General features: G+C 41.1%; 1 long non-coding RNA gene across 1 annotated transcript in view; it reads right to left on the bottom strand.

Annotated features, from left to right (window-relative positions):
- LOC141749555 (uncharacterized) overlaps positions 1-16,261 on the bottom strand; it is a 128,672-nt gene extending 112,411 nt beyond the window's left edge. Inside the window, exons 1-2 of the long non-coding RNA XR_012589402.1 lie at positions 16,150-16,261; positions 14,441-14,546 (exon numbers count right to left, since the gene is read on the bottom strand). This is a non-coding gene — a long non-coding RNA (uncharacterized LOC141749555). The remainder of the gene's footprint in view (positions 1-14,440; positions 14,547-16,149) is intronic.
- Positions 16,262-17,910: the final 1,649 nt, after the last annotated feature.

Genomic DNA, 17,910 nt, shown 5'->3' with positions numbered 1-17,910 from the left:
GAAATATTTTGTGCTTATTCTGTAATTGGGGAAAATTCATGTGAATGTCAGTCTCACCTCCTACCAATTATGACCAAAATATTGCCTTTTACTTCCCATCAGTGACACACGAGTACTGGCATTTTTACTTCAAAATTTGTATGTGAGGACAAAGTGAACATATTAGTAAAAGGTTGTGGTTAGTTAGGTAAACTCCCCATGGTAAATTTAGTTATTTCCTGAGCTCACCACTTAGTAAGACAGGAAAGTCTTCTGCCAGTCTCTACCTTCTCAACATATGGCAACTCATTTCAAACCAAGAGGAGATACAAAAAGCTCCCCTTCTGCAATAAAGTAATTAATCACTGTCTGTTAACATTATTTCCTACTTTTGTGTAACTTTTTGAAGGAATTCCCCACGTTCTTCTTCCAAACTTAGATATTAGGTATAGCATTAAGCCAATTATTAACATCAAATAAACAATTTAATTCTGTGCCTCACAAGGCCGTGGTTCTCTGCACATCTCTGCATACTTCCACCACCATCAATCTCCTCCCAGTATACGTAGGAAAAATAACATAGAAAATGAAAACATAAAAAAGAAAATGAAAACACATGTAGAAATGTGGAAAAAAAAATCTGTAAAATAGTAAGGTCAAGAAGTGCAAATATTAAACCCCCTCACATTAAAAACTGAGAAATGCAATTTAATCAACCTATCATTCAGGTATCTTTCAACAACAGGTTTCTACAGGAATTCCATGAGATACAAATAACTAAGTATTACAAATATGAGTTTGGAATTTAGCTTTAAAATACACAATTATATACATTTGAGGTAAACTTTCTGAATGAGACTAGATAGACTAATTACTGGTATGATGGGCAAGAGTAAATAATGAATTAAGAGAAAGGAAAAGAGCACACAGCAAAGGTTTCATCTGTTGTCTAATGTCTTTCTCATTCTACAAAAAGCTATTTTAGAAGGAAACAGTGTCTCTGCTCTAAAAGTTCCAAAATCTATGGATTGTGAAGCACCATGTATATCCTTAGTAGCAAAAAATAATTTTTGATGTAATAATAGCCTGGAAGCAGACCTTATGGAACCACACATAAAGGGGTAAGAAGGAAGACCTCTGACGTCTCAGTGGTAGCCTTGTCTCCATATAGGTCTCAACTTTTTCCAGAACAACGATGGGGACATACTACAAGAACTAAATTCCTTGAGTTAAAATGAATTAATTAGTGACAAGTTTGTAATAGCACCAGATAATATTTTAGCCACGTACCACCTTGAAAAGTCTGTTCAATTCAGGTAGGATAGAAATACAGTTTTCTACATGGCAAAACAGGACAGATTTTTTAGAACTATGATAAAAAGTAACTACTACATTATGAAGCAAATGACACCAGCCACCAAGTGTTTGCAGCCCAATTATATGTGAGGCACTCTGAGAAAATCCCAGCTAAACTGTTTGGATTCTTTAATTTCCAACAGTCACTAAAAACTGAAATACAACTCAAGCACTGAAATGCTTGTAGGGTACAGTTTGTATCAAGCATACACAGTTTAAAGCAACAAAAACCTAGGCCCTGTAACCTAACAAAAAGGCATAATTCTCAACCATTCATCTTATTTCTCTTCTTCCAATACATCCAGCTGCCATGGGCAGGGAGATCTAGCTCTTCACCATCAAGTGGCCACCAAATCCAGTCTTGCTGCAGATACAGGAGTCAGAAAGGAACCTCTGTCCTTCACTTACAGGGCTGCAGAAACAGCAGAAGGGATAATTCAGCTGGCACCATCTGCAAAAGTTGTGTCTTCCTCTGGAGGGCAATTTTTTTAAAAAAAGCCTAACTCACAAACTCAGAATTGCCCTAGAAACCCCAATCATTTTCCATTAGCCAGGGAAGAAACAGTCAGTATTCCCACTAGACTAAAGATAGCCTTTGTGAATGCCCCACCAAAGTCATCAAAGCTAACGCCCTTCAACTAATACTCCAGCGGAAAATGATGCTGCCTAAAAGAGGGGAAAATAACGCTAGCCTGGCAAAGCGGGAGCATAAAATGAATTTATCAGAGGTGGAGGAAAAGCATGATAATAATGAATATTTCAGTAAAACCATCTTGAGAGAGATTAACATTCAGTGTCAAAAAGAAAAAAGAGATTACAGTAAAGTGACTGCCTTGGAAGAGAAGGAAAACGCTAGATTTTCAAGGCATCATACAGGTCAAATGTCTTTATCAGTAAACATGGCAGAAAACTTATGAGGCACTATAATTGTGTAACCAGCTTCTTAAAGTAAGAAAAGAGAAGCTTCCTCATAAGGGTCTTGGAGTAATACACGCTGGTGATGGAAAAGGTAAAGGAACATTTGAGACAACTAGAGCAGGCAACAAAAACATCTGTGAACTTTAATAATAAGACAGCGCCATTTATTTCATCACATAACCAAGAAAACACACAACCACCACTCAAGAAAAGTCCTGTGCTATTTAAGAAGCATTTGGACAAAGAGACAAAACTTTTTATCAGTTCTGATACACTTCTATACAAAATGACAAATCTGAGGACTGAAGATCCATAGCATTTTCAGAATAAAATATTCCCCACTTTGAATGTGGAGAATTAGATGGACATATTTTCACAGAGCATGACCACTGAAGAATAATAGGAAAAAAAATGGTGCAAGTAGGCAGCAATCAAAATTCAAATAAAAAAAAAAAGAATCATGTGTAACAAGACTCATTTGATAAAATGACTGTTCAATGGACCTTTTTAATATTATCTGTTTAAGTATTCAGTCATCATGTCTTTTGCCTGGGCTACCTTTTCCCTTTGTTTTTTTATCTCCTAGGCCTTTTTATAAATATTTGCCACAACCTCTGATTTCATTAAATGTAAAGAACCTGATGGACATGAAATCTAGGCACATGTTCCTCTTTCCCACTACACTACTTAACCTCTACTGCTAGCTTCAAAATTCTTGCCCAAATTCTTGCCCTTCAAAATTCTGCACCGCCCAGGAGTTACTTAACCAAGTTACTTAATACTTGTGCTTTTGATAAAGGCTGCATGTTTTTCTTTCTAAAACTTCATTTTTTACACCATACAGCTCCCCAAAAGCCTCACAGCTAAGTTTCATTTAATTCTAACTCCCTAAGAATTTCCCAGCTTTATATCATCCATAGGTTTGATCAGCTTTTTACTATGTTCCAAGACATTACTTAATTAATGAGAAGTAAAACAAAATGAAATTTCTGAGAAAAAAACTTTCTTCTAACTTAGATCACTAAAATGAAATCGAACTCGAAGTAACTATTAAACCAGTAAGTTTATGAACAGCTCAGCAAAGCGCTTAAGCAAGCAAGTTGTCCATCGGGCTTCAAATTCTTATGAGCTTTCTAAGCTTGCTGAATCAAAGGATGTACAAGCAGACTTTTTGGAATGACTGCTGCCTTCTGAAGGTTTCAAAAGTCATTATGAGTACTACTACCACCCTCCGCAATGCCCCAGCCCCACAAATGCAAATCAATCCTTTTTTAGGTTGAAATTTTCCAGGTCTGTCTATGAAAAAGAAAAAAAAAAAAAGAGGAGGAGGAGATGGTTCAAATCTTTTTTTTTTTTTTTAAAAAAGTGTTTCTTTTCACTGAAAGACTTTGTGAAAGAAAAGATCCAAAAGATCTTTTTGCAAGAAATTCTTGCAATTATTTTTTGTCTTTGTAGGACAATGCTGGAGCAATAGTTACTCTTTTAAACAGAAGATTCTCTCAATAATAGAGCTGTGTATTTCATCCAAAAGAAACTAGTCCTGATGTAACAATTTTAAGAGCACTGAGGGGAGAAAATGATACACAGAGCAAACGCTACAGAACTCTTTACAGAAATCACCAAGACTTCAAGCCCTGAAGACTCTTATTTACATAATTTTCTCCATCCACCTTAATCATAATGTGTCACTTCATGTGAACGCTCGATGGCTCTATGTTGGAATGGACCAACTTCTGCATGTTGGACTCTAAATGTAGAGCTAAAAAGTGACATTTGGCAGTGTTGTGAAACGCATATCTGACTTTATCAGATCTTCTCGCCTCAACTGTCCAGTATTTAAAAAAATAATAATAATACTTTTTAATCCACAAAATTACACCTAACCAGTCATTTTTCCTCTTGTAACGTTCACATGTAGACCAGGTTCAAATAGTAAAGGAAGTCAGTTCTGCTCTGAGTCTTTCCACTCCCAGTCACCATCTGCAAGTTGCAATCTGTACTGATGAAGTTAAAAAAAAAAAAAGAAAGAAAAAAAGACTGCTGCAGTGGAGGCAGCAACAGAGAAGGATTTACACAAGATCATTTGGGCAATGTTCAGCAGATCTCAAGTTTTAGCTGGACATAGCACAGACAGCGTGGATTACTGGAAGCCTTTGGGACTAAAAAGTTAAGAAACATAAGGCTGATGAAAAGGACAAGGAAATGTATTGCCCCAGAACAGTTACTGTCTCTGGATGCTGCAGCTCCTTGAAATCCCACCTCGCAGACACTGATCCAAACGCTAGATGAAATAAAAGGCTGCAATAAAAGCTATGCGCCAGTGCTCTGAGCTGACAACAGACTGGTGCCCAAAGCAGAAGCCAGAGCTCTGCAGCGGATAGACAGGCTCCTTATCTAAGCAGTGGTAAGAGCCAAGCGTCAGAAGGACAATCTGGATAGCTTGGCCAAAGCTGGAAACAACCCCGGCCTAACCAAGCGCAGACACTGATCTTAAACCCTACCTTAGCCTGGATCGTGTGCTGCAGGTGAGAGCCTTACTCCCACCTGCCACCCAGAACCCAGAATCATCTCCCAGGGCCAAGTGCCTGTGCTCATTCTTTGAGCAGATGAGCTCTTTCCAAATGGTCTGATGGTAAGTAGCTCAGCTACTTCCCTGAGAGGACAGCCTTGTGACTACAGCACAATCACAGTCCAGGCCCACATCTCTAAAGTCACTAACCTAACCCTCAGGCTAGCAGCTCTGTGGGGTGAGCAGCCTGGCCTTTCACTCACTCCAGAAAACTGCCACAAAGATCTGTACCTCAGAAAGTGAGAGTGAGTGCAGTCAAGACTGGACTAACGTGGAGAAATTAAAAGATTCTTCAGTTCTTTGGTCTTTGGCTTTTTCCAACAACCCTGTTCCCAGGAACATTTTAGATTAACCCAAGTATAACAGAGTTTGAGCTACTTTGCTACAGTCTTAGAGACCAGAAACCATTCAACAGACCCTCCCCTGTTCAAAAGCATCTTCACCATACTCAACAGGAGCTTACACCTTTTCAGGTTCCTAACTCAACATGCAGATGCCCATGCTGGCAAGCGTTTGAGATAACATGGTTAAGAAGTTGCCAGTACTTGCTTGGCCTCTGTAATTGATGATATACATGTTTTTCTGGTGAGGTAAAACGTGTTAAACTGAATAACCCTCACAAGCACACTACCACTTAGGATAGTCCAGCTTGTTCTGACTGAACAAGCAAAATAAAAGCTGCTTTAAACTGCATAAAATGACCAGATTTGAGTCAAGAGAAGTACCACCGTTTTATCTATAGCTTTAATAAGATATTAAATATTCATTCCAATTAGAAATTATTTGTGCATGGAGTAAAAGAAAGAGGGGTATGATGTTTACAAGTTTCAGGAAACACCGAGGTAGGTCAAAATTAAAAAAAACCCAAAAACTAACACAACTATAACATTCATGCAATTGGTTGATGATTAAAGGTAAAACTGCAGAGAAGCAAAGAAACAAAAACAAACAAGAAGGCATATCTGAAAGGAAAAAAAGCAGTCTCTTAAATTAGAGAACTTGCAATTTCTTTGCATTCTCAGGAACCAGCAGGATGCAAGGTTGTAGGAGGTGATGTCAGAAGTACGTCTGCTCTCGCCGATGGCCTCAGCAGAGACTTGATAAGCAGGTGGGGTTTTTTGGTTTGGGCTCTGGCATCCATTTTATCAAAGGTTTCATAAGACTTTACAACTTTATTTGTGAGCAACACAGACTTCATATAACTGAAATTGAGTCAAGGGCAGCATGTGACTTTCATTTGGACTTCAGAGTTATTATTATTTCTACTATAGAGGACACAACTACCTCAATTATCAGGAACACTAAGAACCATCCAGATAAAACGTAACAAGTACAATCAAGTATTTGTAAGGGATTAGAGAATAACTACAGAGCCAGCCACTCTCCCCAAAACAAAAAGAGAAATACACCAGTCTAGTTGGTATTAAAATGGAAAAAAAAAAAATAAAAATGGTCTGTCTGCAGAAGTTTCATAACACTGAAAATACACAACCTGTCTTCTCAGAGGATTTCGTGTCAGAAAAGCATAACTGAAATAGTTTCCAAGGAACTGATTTCATACAATAAAGAAAAATAAAAATTCTACAGCAGTGTCCACTTCCTGAGATAACACTGGAATAAATATTAGTTGAGAAGTGTGCTCGGCTGGTGCATTTTCTTATCTATTTAAGACCATACATTATGGTTTTAAACAGATGTGGAAGTCTAACCCCCTGAGTACATTACTAGTGAAATTCTGTTTCATGGTGTCTGATACCAAATTACTTCTGGAAAAAAAAAAATTAAACCTTACTGTCATCTGTGCTGACCAAAATCTCCTTTAATGTCACACTGCCAGCATAGTGTGTAAAGTAACAAGTGAAGAAGAAAACAAGATTTTTCCTACACTTTTTTTTTTCTTTGGTATCATACTCCATTATAGGAAATTAAAATGAAAAAAATTAGAGTTGTTTCTCTTCTGTTGAGCAAATAGGAAAACTCTGAAGAGCACTCAAAATGATCACCAAAAATAACTGAGCTAATGAGAAGACTGATTCTTCTTCCATTCTTCAGAAAGAAGTTTGTTGGGGGTGTTTAGTGGTGTACATAATTAACCTCTTCTTTCAAACAGGTTCCATTTTCTAACTTTTGCAATTGAAAAAACTCCAGATGTTCTCTTTTTTTATGATTTATCTTCTATTTCAGAAAAATCTTTGATTTTACTTTTTTGTTTTCTTAAACAGAAATGTATTTTAGTCTCATCTTTAATATAACTTTGTCAGGCAAGTACAGAAAACTTTGTGGGACAAGCTGAACTTTAAGAAGTATAAAACAGGCAATTCATGAAACCTTTAAAAACGGGTTTAGATAGTATTGTCTTGCTATGTATTTTTATCCTAGTACCACTGGAAAAAAAAGTGACCTACTAAAACATCCAGAAAAATCAGGTCTGACGCTAACATACAGAATAGGTATATTCAAAGGCCAACTTTGACTTAGGGAGGGCCAGTTGTCTTTGTCTCCCTTGTCAGTCTGCAGCCAGTGCGGACAGAGAAAGCATTCTCTAGAGGGTAATTCAGAGCAGAAACGAGCTTGGGGTGCTCTGTATCACCCACTGGAGAAACTGATTTGTTGTTATCAACCACAGGAACCCAAGACGACTAATTTTCCTGGGTTAGAGTTAACCTTTGTATAACATCCAGTCCTGTAACTCCTTACAGGGTGTAGTGCTGTGTCTGGTGCTGATCCTGTACCTCACGGCTGGTTGTATTCACACAAGCTCATAAGCCTTACCACCGGGATACTCTTCTTTCATTTTATTTGTTACCTGGTTTGGACACCTACATAATTCTTGTTCCATAACTTCTACATCATTTTAATATTTAAATGCCATTTTCACATCTAACAGTCAAGTCATCCTTTATTTTTAATAACCTATTTTTTCCAAGTTTAACATAGCTTTAGTCTTCGTATGTTTGGATAAGGAAAGAACCTAGGTATAATCTCACCGTATTTGTAGGAAAAGAGATTTCATCTTCCATGTCCATGACTCAAAAACTGCATTTTTCATTTTATTATATAGGTAAGCATTTCGTTACATAGGTAAGCCTGCCCCCAACTTTTCCAGTTCATTTTTGCATTTAGGTTTTCAGTTCAGTCCATCTGAAGATAAACTGCAAAGAATAATAAGTGTCCAATTTCTTTTGGGCAAGCACAAAATTAAAGCGGAATACTGACCCCTCAGAACAAAGAATCTCAACTCCCTGCGTAGGCACTAACTAAACTCCACGTATCAATGTGGAATAATGACTGGTACAGTCAAAGAAAACTGATTTTATTTTATTTTTTGCGCTTCAGGAAGTTATTCTGTTCAAGAAAAAAAATTTGTCCTTCTCCACTCGTTTTCTTCACCAACAGTTCTGTCATGCATCTGGAGTGGCATACCAGCAGCATTTTCTTTAGTGGACTGCAATTTGTCTTCATTTTACATACTAATAGCCATATTCGGTCAGATCAAAGATACATCTATCCCCCATATTGTGTCTTCAGCAAAGGCTGAGAGCAGAGGTCTGGGGAACAGCACTAGGACAGGGAAAGCTTGCAGGGATGCACCTCAGGATCTCCCCCCAGCCTTCAGGGACTGGGCTTTGTGTTCTACCAAGCAAGAGCTGATGCTTTTGCACCAAAAGCCCAAACCCAGACAAATTTTTAGTATGTGCAGTGACTCACAGTTAAACTATGCACTATGAAAAAAACCCCACAACCTCTTACTTGTTCCGAATCTGTCACTTGATAATTTTATTTGATCCCATGTGGGTCTTGTACTACAAGAGACAGTTAATGAGCATTCCCTGTTCATTATTTCCATTATACTCCTATATAGTTTTTTTATCATTTTCATCTTTAGCTTTTTCTTCACCAGGCTGAAGATTCTTAATCTATTTAATTGCTCTTTGTCATCACTGCCACCCATTTCTAGTTCTATTCTCTCTCCTTCCCCCCCACCCCCCAGCCTTCCTTTAAATATAGGGATCAGAACTGCACCCAGAGATCAAGACGAAAGCACAGGCAGTTTATAAACCAGCACAGCAGATTTCCGTTCTGTTGGCCATTCCTCCCTAACATTTTTTTTTTTTTTGAACAGTCCTGAATATTTAATCAATGCTTGGATTTACCATGGTAAACTCTCTACAACATCACTTCCTTTGGTGCTAATAGTTCACAATCTCAGCGATAGCAGGATTGTTCTCCCCTGCATGCATTACTTCATAGTATCAGCAGTAAGCTTCATCCCCAGTTACTAAGCATCACAAGATGCCTTTTTGGCTCTTCATAATTAGCTTTCATTTTTGCTACCCTCCTTAACTAAGAATCACTCTGCACTCATTCTTCCAGATCACCAATGCATCGCTGACTAGTGTTAAACCTAGCACAGATCCATGCGCAACCCTACCGGTGACCTCCGTCCCCTCTGTGAAAACAGGTCATTCATTCCTACCCCATCTTTTAACAAACCATCAGTCTAGGAGAGATCTTTCCTCCTGTCAGAGCAGTTTCATTTTGCTCAGCACCTTCGGTGAGTAGTTCTCAAAAGACTTTCTGAAACCCAAGCATACTGCATCAGCTAGATCACACCTAGTCCCACCCTCAACAGTGTCTTCAAAGAACTCTACCAGACCTGTGAGGCTGTCCTGACTCTTTCCTGGTATATCAAATTTGTCCATGAATCCATTAGTTTTCTTCTTCGCTATAGTTACCAGCAAATTGGCTGGCATGAATTCCAGTCGTACTTGTCCTGTTCTTTCCCATAGGCTTCCTGGAAAGCTTTTTAAAAACTGGCATCACCTTTGGCACCCTCAACTTCACTGCTACCACAGCAGCGTTGTGCTGTTAAACACCAACACTACCAGCTCAGCTATTTTATACGGAAAGATCTTCTAGAGATCTTGGGTGCATCCAGAGTTGGCAATTTGCTGTAACTCTTTTTTATCATTTTGTTCTAAATTAAGAAAAAAATTGCCCCAGCAGCATTTTGATTTGGAACAGGTCTCTCAGTAGGGCCTTGTGCTTGTCTCCTCAGAGAAGAGATCTTGTTTAGAAATCTGAGCTCCTGCACAGCAAACATGAGTATCTCATACTCTTTCAGCTACGGTGCAATCTTCTTTGAGCCCTTTTAGATCTTAAGTTATATATTGGCCTCCCTGTTTCTAATGTTTTTCAAACAGTACTTACAGCAAGCTTCTCTGCCTTTTAGAAATCACATATCAGGCACTAACTTGTTTTACTGTATATTTTATGTTTAATTTGCCTGATTTTCACCCCTTTTTTTTTTTGGACATAAGTTTTCAAAGGATATCTTTCTGTTCCTTACAGCCTGCTCAACTATGCTAATTGTTTTTAAAATCTTTGTAAAGGGCCAGAGAACCACTTGTTAGGGAATACCCATTTGTTTTGAGTCTCTCCACACTGTCTGCAAGCATTTTACTCTTTTGACTGCTCCTATTACAAGGCTTTCCACAGAAAGCCCAACAAGTGTCCTGCTAGCTACCTTCCCTATGGTAGACCTATACCATCAATAACTTACTTTTGAACTAGGCAGTCAGAGCCTCCATCTTGTCTCCTAGCATTCGCATAGGAACAGTTCTATTTTCATCTGACTGCCTATTCTTCTGTGCTCCTGTCTAAATGGAACCTAATTTATTCAGGCAATTCTTCACTGTTTTCTACATGACTTTTGTCAGCTTCTGTCCCATGTACAGCAATATTAAGGACTTTAACCCCAGAGGCTATTTCATCTTGCCTTGTGTGTCCTTTCTGCTTGTCCTCACATAGGGTATTTGGATTACAGCGCAGACTGGTGCTGCAGAGGTCTTTTTTCTTAACCTTCTATCTAGCAACTCAGATGCTGCTTCCAGCACTATTTTGGTAGCCTTTCTATGTCACCAGCACTTCTCCACCAGCTTCTCCAGCACTAGAAGATAGTCAAGACTCCTTTTGTTGTAAACCACCTTGGCATGTACTTGGAAGGTTATTATACGCTCCCTTCCAGCATCATAAATCCAGTTAGTTGCACTCCACTTAGTTAAGTGGAGTGTGACTCCACTATGGCAGGAGATGTCCTATCATCTTAGAAGCAACACCATGCAATAGCATTCTTAGAGCAAACTTACTTGGTCACCACCTGCGAGCAAGGTCTCATCTACAGGATGTAATTTCAGGATCATTTCTCCTTTACAGGTTTGATGTCCTCCTACATTAGGACTTACTTCTCACAGAAGCCCAATGGCAGCCTGCCCAAAGATAGCAGTGGGACTACCTGCCTGGAGGTTCACTTTACTCATTTGCTAATTAAGGATACTCTCCTTACGCATACGCTTAGCATGTTGCTACTTTCACGAGAGTCCACTTCAGTTATAATAATCTACAAGGGGCATCTTGCAACGTCCTAACTCTCCCTTTGGTTTAACAACTGTATTAATACTCTTGAGATTAAGAAAATTCTACTCTCTTCTGGTATTGAGCTCTAGCCTGAGAAGCCACTGTCTAAGCTAAATGGCCTCAGACACACTCCTTGTATTTTAGGCTTACTCTCAGGCTATTTCACCTCAAATTTTCACCTTGTGCCTCCCTCTCCAAAGGCTTTGATTCAGAACATCCTCATCCTCCTGACAGAGAATCTACCAGTTTTCTAAAAATGTGCCTTTGATACTGGACTGGTTGGTAACTGTTATTTCACAAAATAAATAGATAGAACAAAATAATTACTCAGTCTTCCATTCAGCATCATTAATCCATGGGCCTAGTACATTCTCCAGGTTCCCATGAACCGTTCTCAAGACAATCCTATTCAAGTACTGAGGAGTGAGAAAGTTTGGTTTTTCCTCGAGTAAAACCTTGGTACCATTAACAGACATTTCTGATAACCGCCAGGCAATTGGGCTTTATAATCTAACAGATGACAGCCATCTTCATGATGGTGTGAAATGACTGATTGTGCAAGCCCTTCAACACAGTTTTCTTAAGACAACAGAACACATAACCAGCCACAACTTTCAGTTCAAAGCAGAAGCGCAAGGCAGTTTTCTAAGATGCAGCGTGTGTTGCGCCGTTAACGGGAGCTGTACTTACAAATACATCCTGCACCAAATCAAACAGCATTCTATATAACCAAGATTCACTGATTCAAAATGGGACCTTACACATTTATCCAAATTTAGGTTTCTTACTATGAATCCTACTTTCAGTTGCAGCAAGTCTGCTACATTTTATTAGTTTTAATGTACGCAGCTTTCAACACAAAAGAAGTGTTGAGGGTTTCCCCCCACACACACAGTGTGTGTCACTGCTGTATTTATAGGCAAGACAATTAAACATTTTTATTATATTGTAAAGGATAATCTGTACTGTACAGTAAAATATACTGACTAACTGATTCATGAAACAGGCCTGATTTTTCAGTTGATAGAAAGTGGTTCTCCTTCCCTTTCCACCATCAAATCCAATTTGAAATAACCCAGTGCAGTGCAAATACGTTAGATACTTAGTAATCTCCAGTAATGGCAGGGAAACTCGTCACAAATTGCTGAATGTTATGAATCATCTTGCGAACACATAACTGCTATACACTGCAAAAGGCGCTTTAACAAGTAGTTTCATTCATTTATGTCAATACTTCATAATTAGCACAGAGAAGTGTCTGTAAATTGAACTCTTGAGCATCACACTGCTTAGTTACCAGTTTTATTTAATATTTTGAACACTTGGTGTAATGAAAGACCCCATTAAAATTTTGTACCAATGACAAGTGACATTTCCATTTTCTGTTCTAAATGTGTTAGCACAAAATAATGCACTCAACAATGTTCAACAAATCTATAAGCATATGGCTGACCTGTACTACATAAACAGTTCAATTGACTTTTTCAGGGCTATTAATATAAGTTTTTAAAGTATACTTAACTGTTTTGCTCAATAAGAGATTATAATAAAAAAAAAACCCTCCAGGGCTATGTAGAAATTAGTGATGATGCTTTTTCTCTCTCCAGCTACACCTGAGTAGGTCCCCACTCAGAAGTAGCAGGTGACAAGCAATAACATGATGGCCAGGCAAAGATAGCTAGAAGCGCTCTCCCCTGCAGAACAGCCCTGAAGATCTAGATTTGTTCACTTTTTTCTTTTTAAATTGAACTTTTAAAATCAAGAACTGTGATATCTATTCAGGGTACTCAATCCAAGGCACACTGTATTTTGGAAGCATTACGATGGTACCCACAAACCCCACTCAGAGGTCAGGGTCTTACTGTTCACCAACAGAGACACAGCCTCTCTACAGAAAGCTTACAGCTTCAGGGCTTGGGAGCCCAAAGCTATACCTGAAGTTTTTTTTTAAACAGTGGGTAGAAAAAAAAAAAATTTCATTTGGATTCCAGAATCTCAAGATGCCAAGCTACTATAATCTAACAGTTTATAGGTGACAGCTGGTTGGTTACACCTAATAGGATGTATGCTCTTAGCCCTTTCTAACAGTGAAATAAAGCATTCTGTCCGCAACTTCCTTTGCAACAACTTTGGGGATAACTAAAATTGTACCCAAGGCCAGTTAGTGCAGGATAGCCAACACAAGGCAACTGGGTCATCTGTGAGCATTGGTGGTATAACTACATTATCTCAGAAGCAATTTAAAGGTTTAAACAAAATGCCTTCTTAGACTTGAATAAGAACAGGCAAATGCAAAAGTATGAATATATAAACAAACACAGTGATAGCTGCACTTTAACACTTCTTACCAGGATAACTTCCCACTCATCAGTTTTAAAAAAATCCTCCAGCTTTGAGTTTGTCCCATCCTCCATGGCTTCCCAAGAATCCTGGAATGCAGGCCTACGGACTAATTTCTACAGGCCATGCACACTGATGTAAACATACAAGAAAAGCTTTGCCTCCCTCTAACATTGCTAATTAATGAGAAAAATTAATTACTAGGGTAATCTAGTATTTCCCTTTGCTTTGAAAAATGAGAGCTAATCATGAATTCTTATAATGTACTGCTTATTTTTACTTTTTAATTTTTAATAGAAAACAGTGTTGTAAAGCTTTTTTAAAAAAAAAAGTCTTACAAGATTATTTAACCCTTAACAATACATGTGCATCACCACTGGACAGTTATTTGAAATTACATCTTCTTAATTACATCTCTGTAATTCTCCTCATGCTTTCAATTCTTCAATGCTCATAAAAATAGTACTGATAAGACATGCAAATCTTTCTATTATATCTAAAGTTTTTCCATTTCAAATACATTCAGGCCTATAACTGCTGCTAGGTTTATCAATATGAAATCTATTTATTTAAAGGGGAAAAAAAGTGTTTTCATGCAACTTAGTGCGCTGATTCTTTGTAGTTAAAATAAGCCATTAAAAAAAGCAGGAAGAATCCCACCTCTTCTTGTATACTGCCTTCGAAGTATTTTTGCTCCGTTTAGTAATCAAATATAGATTTTTTTCCACGACATTTTGACTAGGCTCTTACTGTGAATACATTAAGTGATAATTGGTCCAGAAATACCTATTGAGCCAGGAACATCAGAATACAGTAAATACTGGGAGCACCATAGGCAGTTGTATGAATCACTTCACATACCTGTGGTTTTCCAGGTTCCTGTGCTTAGTCATGAGTACACTCTTCATTTTCTCATACACAGAATATAATTTCTGCCAATTTTCGGTCTTGGCTTCTACACTGCCACCTGTAGTCATACAAGAGAAATTAGCCATACTTTATGCTGCAAATCCTATTACCACAATATTTCAGCTCACTTGTTTTTCTATACAGCCATTCTAAAGCATTCCCCTTTGTAAAGGTGTGTTAAGATACTCAAATGGAGTTATTTGTAATTTTCTCTTTAATAAATTTCAGGAAGGAAAAAAAACACCCCAATCCTAAATCAATTTAACCCAAGAGAACATTTAAAACTCTCAAAGACAGATACAAGCTTTACAGATTTTTCTGTTATCCTTGTCGCTTAGTGGACACGTCATAACCTTGACAGAACAAGGTTACTTCTGAAGTAGCAATACAAAAACCATCTGCACTTATTTACTTGGTAAATACAAGAACTAATTTGATTTGTTCTTCCATCTGAGAAATGAACATAGTTTTACAGAAATATAACCGCCATGCTCAGCTTAGTTACCTTATATGGGTTGTAAAGAAATGCATACAAAAAAAAAAATGTTAAAAGAACATCTCATAGAACTAAAAATGATCTTGAACTTTTTTTATGCCATGAAAACCACTCCATTTATTCCAGGCTTACTGCACTTTGAGCAATATGCCACAGATTCTGCCGAATTAACCGTTTACTTCAAAATAAGACCTAGCAGAGTACCCAGAGCCCTCAAATTAATCCTTTCCCGAAAATATGACAAAATAGAAAAATTCAAGCCTTCCTGGAAAAAGCAAAGCTTTCTGGTGTTCAGAACAGGGCTTTCACCGAGTAACGAAGTTTCGGAGTACAAGCTCTCGGGGAACACCGGCTTCTGCGTGCGCCTGCAACTCCTCCCTTCTTCCAGTTAAGAATTGCTCCCACCATCCCTGGAAGCAGCCGCCCGAACGCTCCCCACTACGGCTCCGTCTGCAAAAACGCTCTCAAGTGACGAAGGGACAGAAACTAACTCGTTCCACCGCGCCACAGCGAGCGCACGGGTGGCTACGGCTGCCCGGGTACCCGCACCCCTGCGCTACCCTGTGTCAGCAGTCATCGCAGCCCCCACCAGAAACCTCACACTGGAATTAAAAAAAAAAAAAAAAAAACGAAATTAAACCTGACCTTTTCCCCCGCAAGAATGAGTTGCTTTAGAAGAAAAAAAAAAAAAAAAAGGAAATAATCAATAATACATAAATAAAATCCCAAGCGCGGGTGACGCTGCCTGCGCTCCGAAGCACACCAAGTCCAGGTAACCCTCTCGCCCTGCCACCGCCGCCCACACCCGGTCGGGAAGGCACCCCCCGGCGGCGGGGACCCCCGGGGGACCCTACCACCCTCCCGGCCTGGCTGCGGCCGCCCAGGTGCTCACCCGCCGCCGCGGCCCCCCCCCCTCCCCGCAGCGATGCCCGGCCTCACCCACCGCCCCACAGAGCCCCTCGCAGCCCCACACTCCGGTCGCCCCGCAGCCTCACCGAGCCTCTCACCGCGACGCCCCCCACCCCAACCACACACGGGGCGCCGCCAGGCGAGGTGCCTCCCGACGGGATGGCACCGGAGGCGGGGTGGTGTGGTGGGGGGGTCACGGCTAAAGCCGGAGGGGCCGAGGGTCCGCCGCTGCGGGGAGCGGGCGCTGCCCACCCACCTGCGCTCGCCGGGCTCCTCACGCCGCCGGCCGGTGCCGCAGGATGAGGCGGCGGCGGCGGCTCCTCCTCACCAGCGCGGCTCCCGCCCTCCATCCATCCATCCCTCCCCTCCCCTCCCTCCCGCCGCGCAGCCAGGGGGAGCCGCGCGTCCCGGGTGTCGCCGCGCCGCCCGCCCCGGGATTCCTGCGGGAGAGAAGGCGGGAGGCGGCTCGTCGCTCGGCACAGCCTCCCGCTTCTTCTCCCGCTCCCTCCCAGGCACGTTTGTGCCGGTGCCGCCGCACGGCCGACCCGCAGCGCGCACCTCCTTCCTTCCCTCCCACCCTCCCTTCTTCCCTTTTTATGGCGGGGCCGGGGCTCCCGCCGCCGCCGCCGCCGCTACCGTGCGGGGGGCAGCGCCGCTCTGGCAGCCGCGCCGCTGCCTACCCACAGCCGGCCCGCCCACGCCGCCGCCGCCGTGCTCGCACCGCCCGCCCGCCCCCCGCCAGCCCACCTGTCCGCGCCCCGCCGCCGCGGCCCACGCACCCGCCCGCCCGCGCACCGCCCACGCACCCGCCGCCGTCCCGTTCCCCCCCCCCCCGCCCCCCCGCGCCTCACCGCAGTGGCCCCCGGGTTGTGGGGGTGGGGAGACAGCGCGCTCGGCAAGCCCCCGGCGGGGGTCCGCGGTGAGGCGAGAGCGGTGGCGCCCCCGCGGTGGCCGGCGTGGGTTGCGCTGCGAGAACGGGGACCTCTCCCACGAGTGTTTCTAAGCCCCCGAAGTGTCCACCTCCCCCCGCCCCGGGAAGGCGCTTCGAGAGCTCCGTGTGTCGCCTTGCTCCGACACCAAAGTAAACGCCTCGTCTTATCCCCCTTACAAATAATTTACATGCTCAGGAATATGCTGGAAGCCTCGTTCTTGATGGCTCTCTGACAGCTGGTGGTGAGAGGTGACCTAGCTGGAGATGGTCAGCTCCTAAAAAATCGGTTTTGCAACGCTTAAAGACTTTCCAAAAGCAGCAGGTAAATGCAAAAAAGTAAGTGTTGTGTAAAAGTAAGTAATGTCCATATTGTCACTAAAACTGCAGCGAAACTTTGGGTCGCGCGTGCTGTCCTGGCTCCCGCGCTAGTGGAAGAACAGCCCATCCCTTACTAATTCTCACATCCTCTGACTTTTGCCTGATGTATTTGCATTTCGGAAACAAACGATGTATTTAAATTACTGTATCTTTTTTGTTCAAATGGGTTTCACTGTGATATTGACATTAAAAGAATGTGCTAGCACGATCCAATAGTTCAACCAAGTCAAAAGAGTGTTGGGAGGAGCTGAGTGCATTGTTGCAGTCATGCTGACTGATAACTGTTTTCAAATTGATATAATAAAATCTGTTGCATTCATTCTTTTCACAGCAATAGATTCCAGTTTGGCTAAGACAATCTTTCCCTTTCCCAAACATTTTATTCTAATTCTGTATTTTGGGACCCAACCTTTTCAAGGTAAGCCAGAAATCCATGCGGTCGTGTTACAAAGTATGATATCACTCTGTAGTCTGATGATATTAAGAAGTAAGCTAAAAAAAATAAAATCGCTTGCCTTTGTCTAGTCTTCTGCAGAATTAAGGCTATTTTCAGTTCCTCTTCTTACGTCTCATAAGCGAGACACCAGACTATCTGAATATTTAATGAGTAGTAAACCAGGAGCTTATATGTAGTAAAAGTAGCAAGTATAACACACACTTTTTAGTAGCAACATAGATGCTTATCTGAAAGAAGTTTAAACAATTTGA

The sequence above is a fragment of the Larus michahellis genome, chromosome 1, assembly GCF_964199755.1.
Source record: "Larus michahellis chromosome 1, bLarMic1.1, whole genome shotgun sequence".
In the NCBI taxonomy this organism is placed as follows: Eukaryota; Metazoa; Chordata; class Aves; order Charadriiformes; family Laridae; genus Larus; species Larus michahellis.
This window is presented reverse-complemented; position numbering and strand designations above follow the sequence as displayed.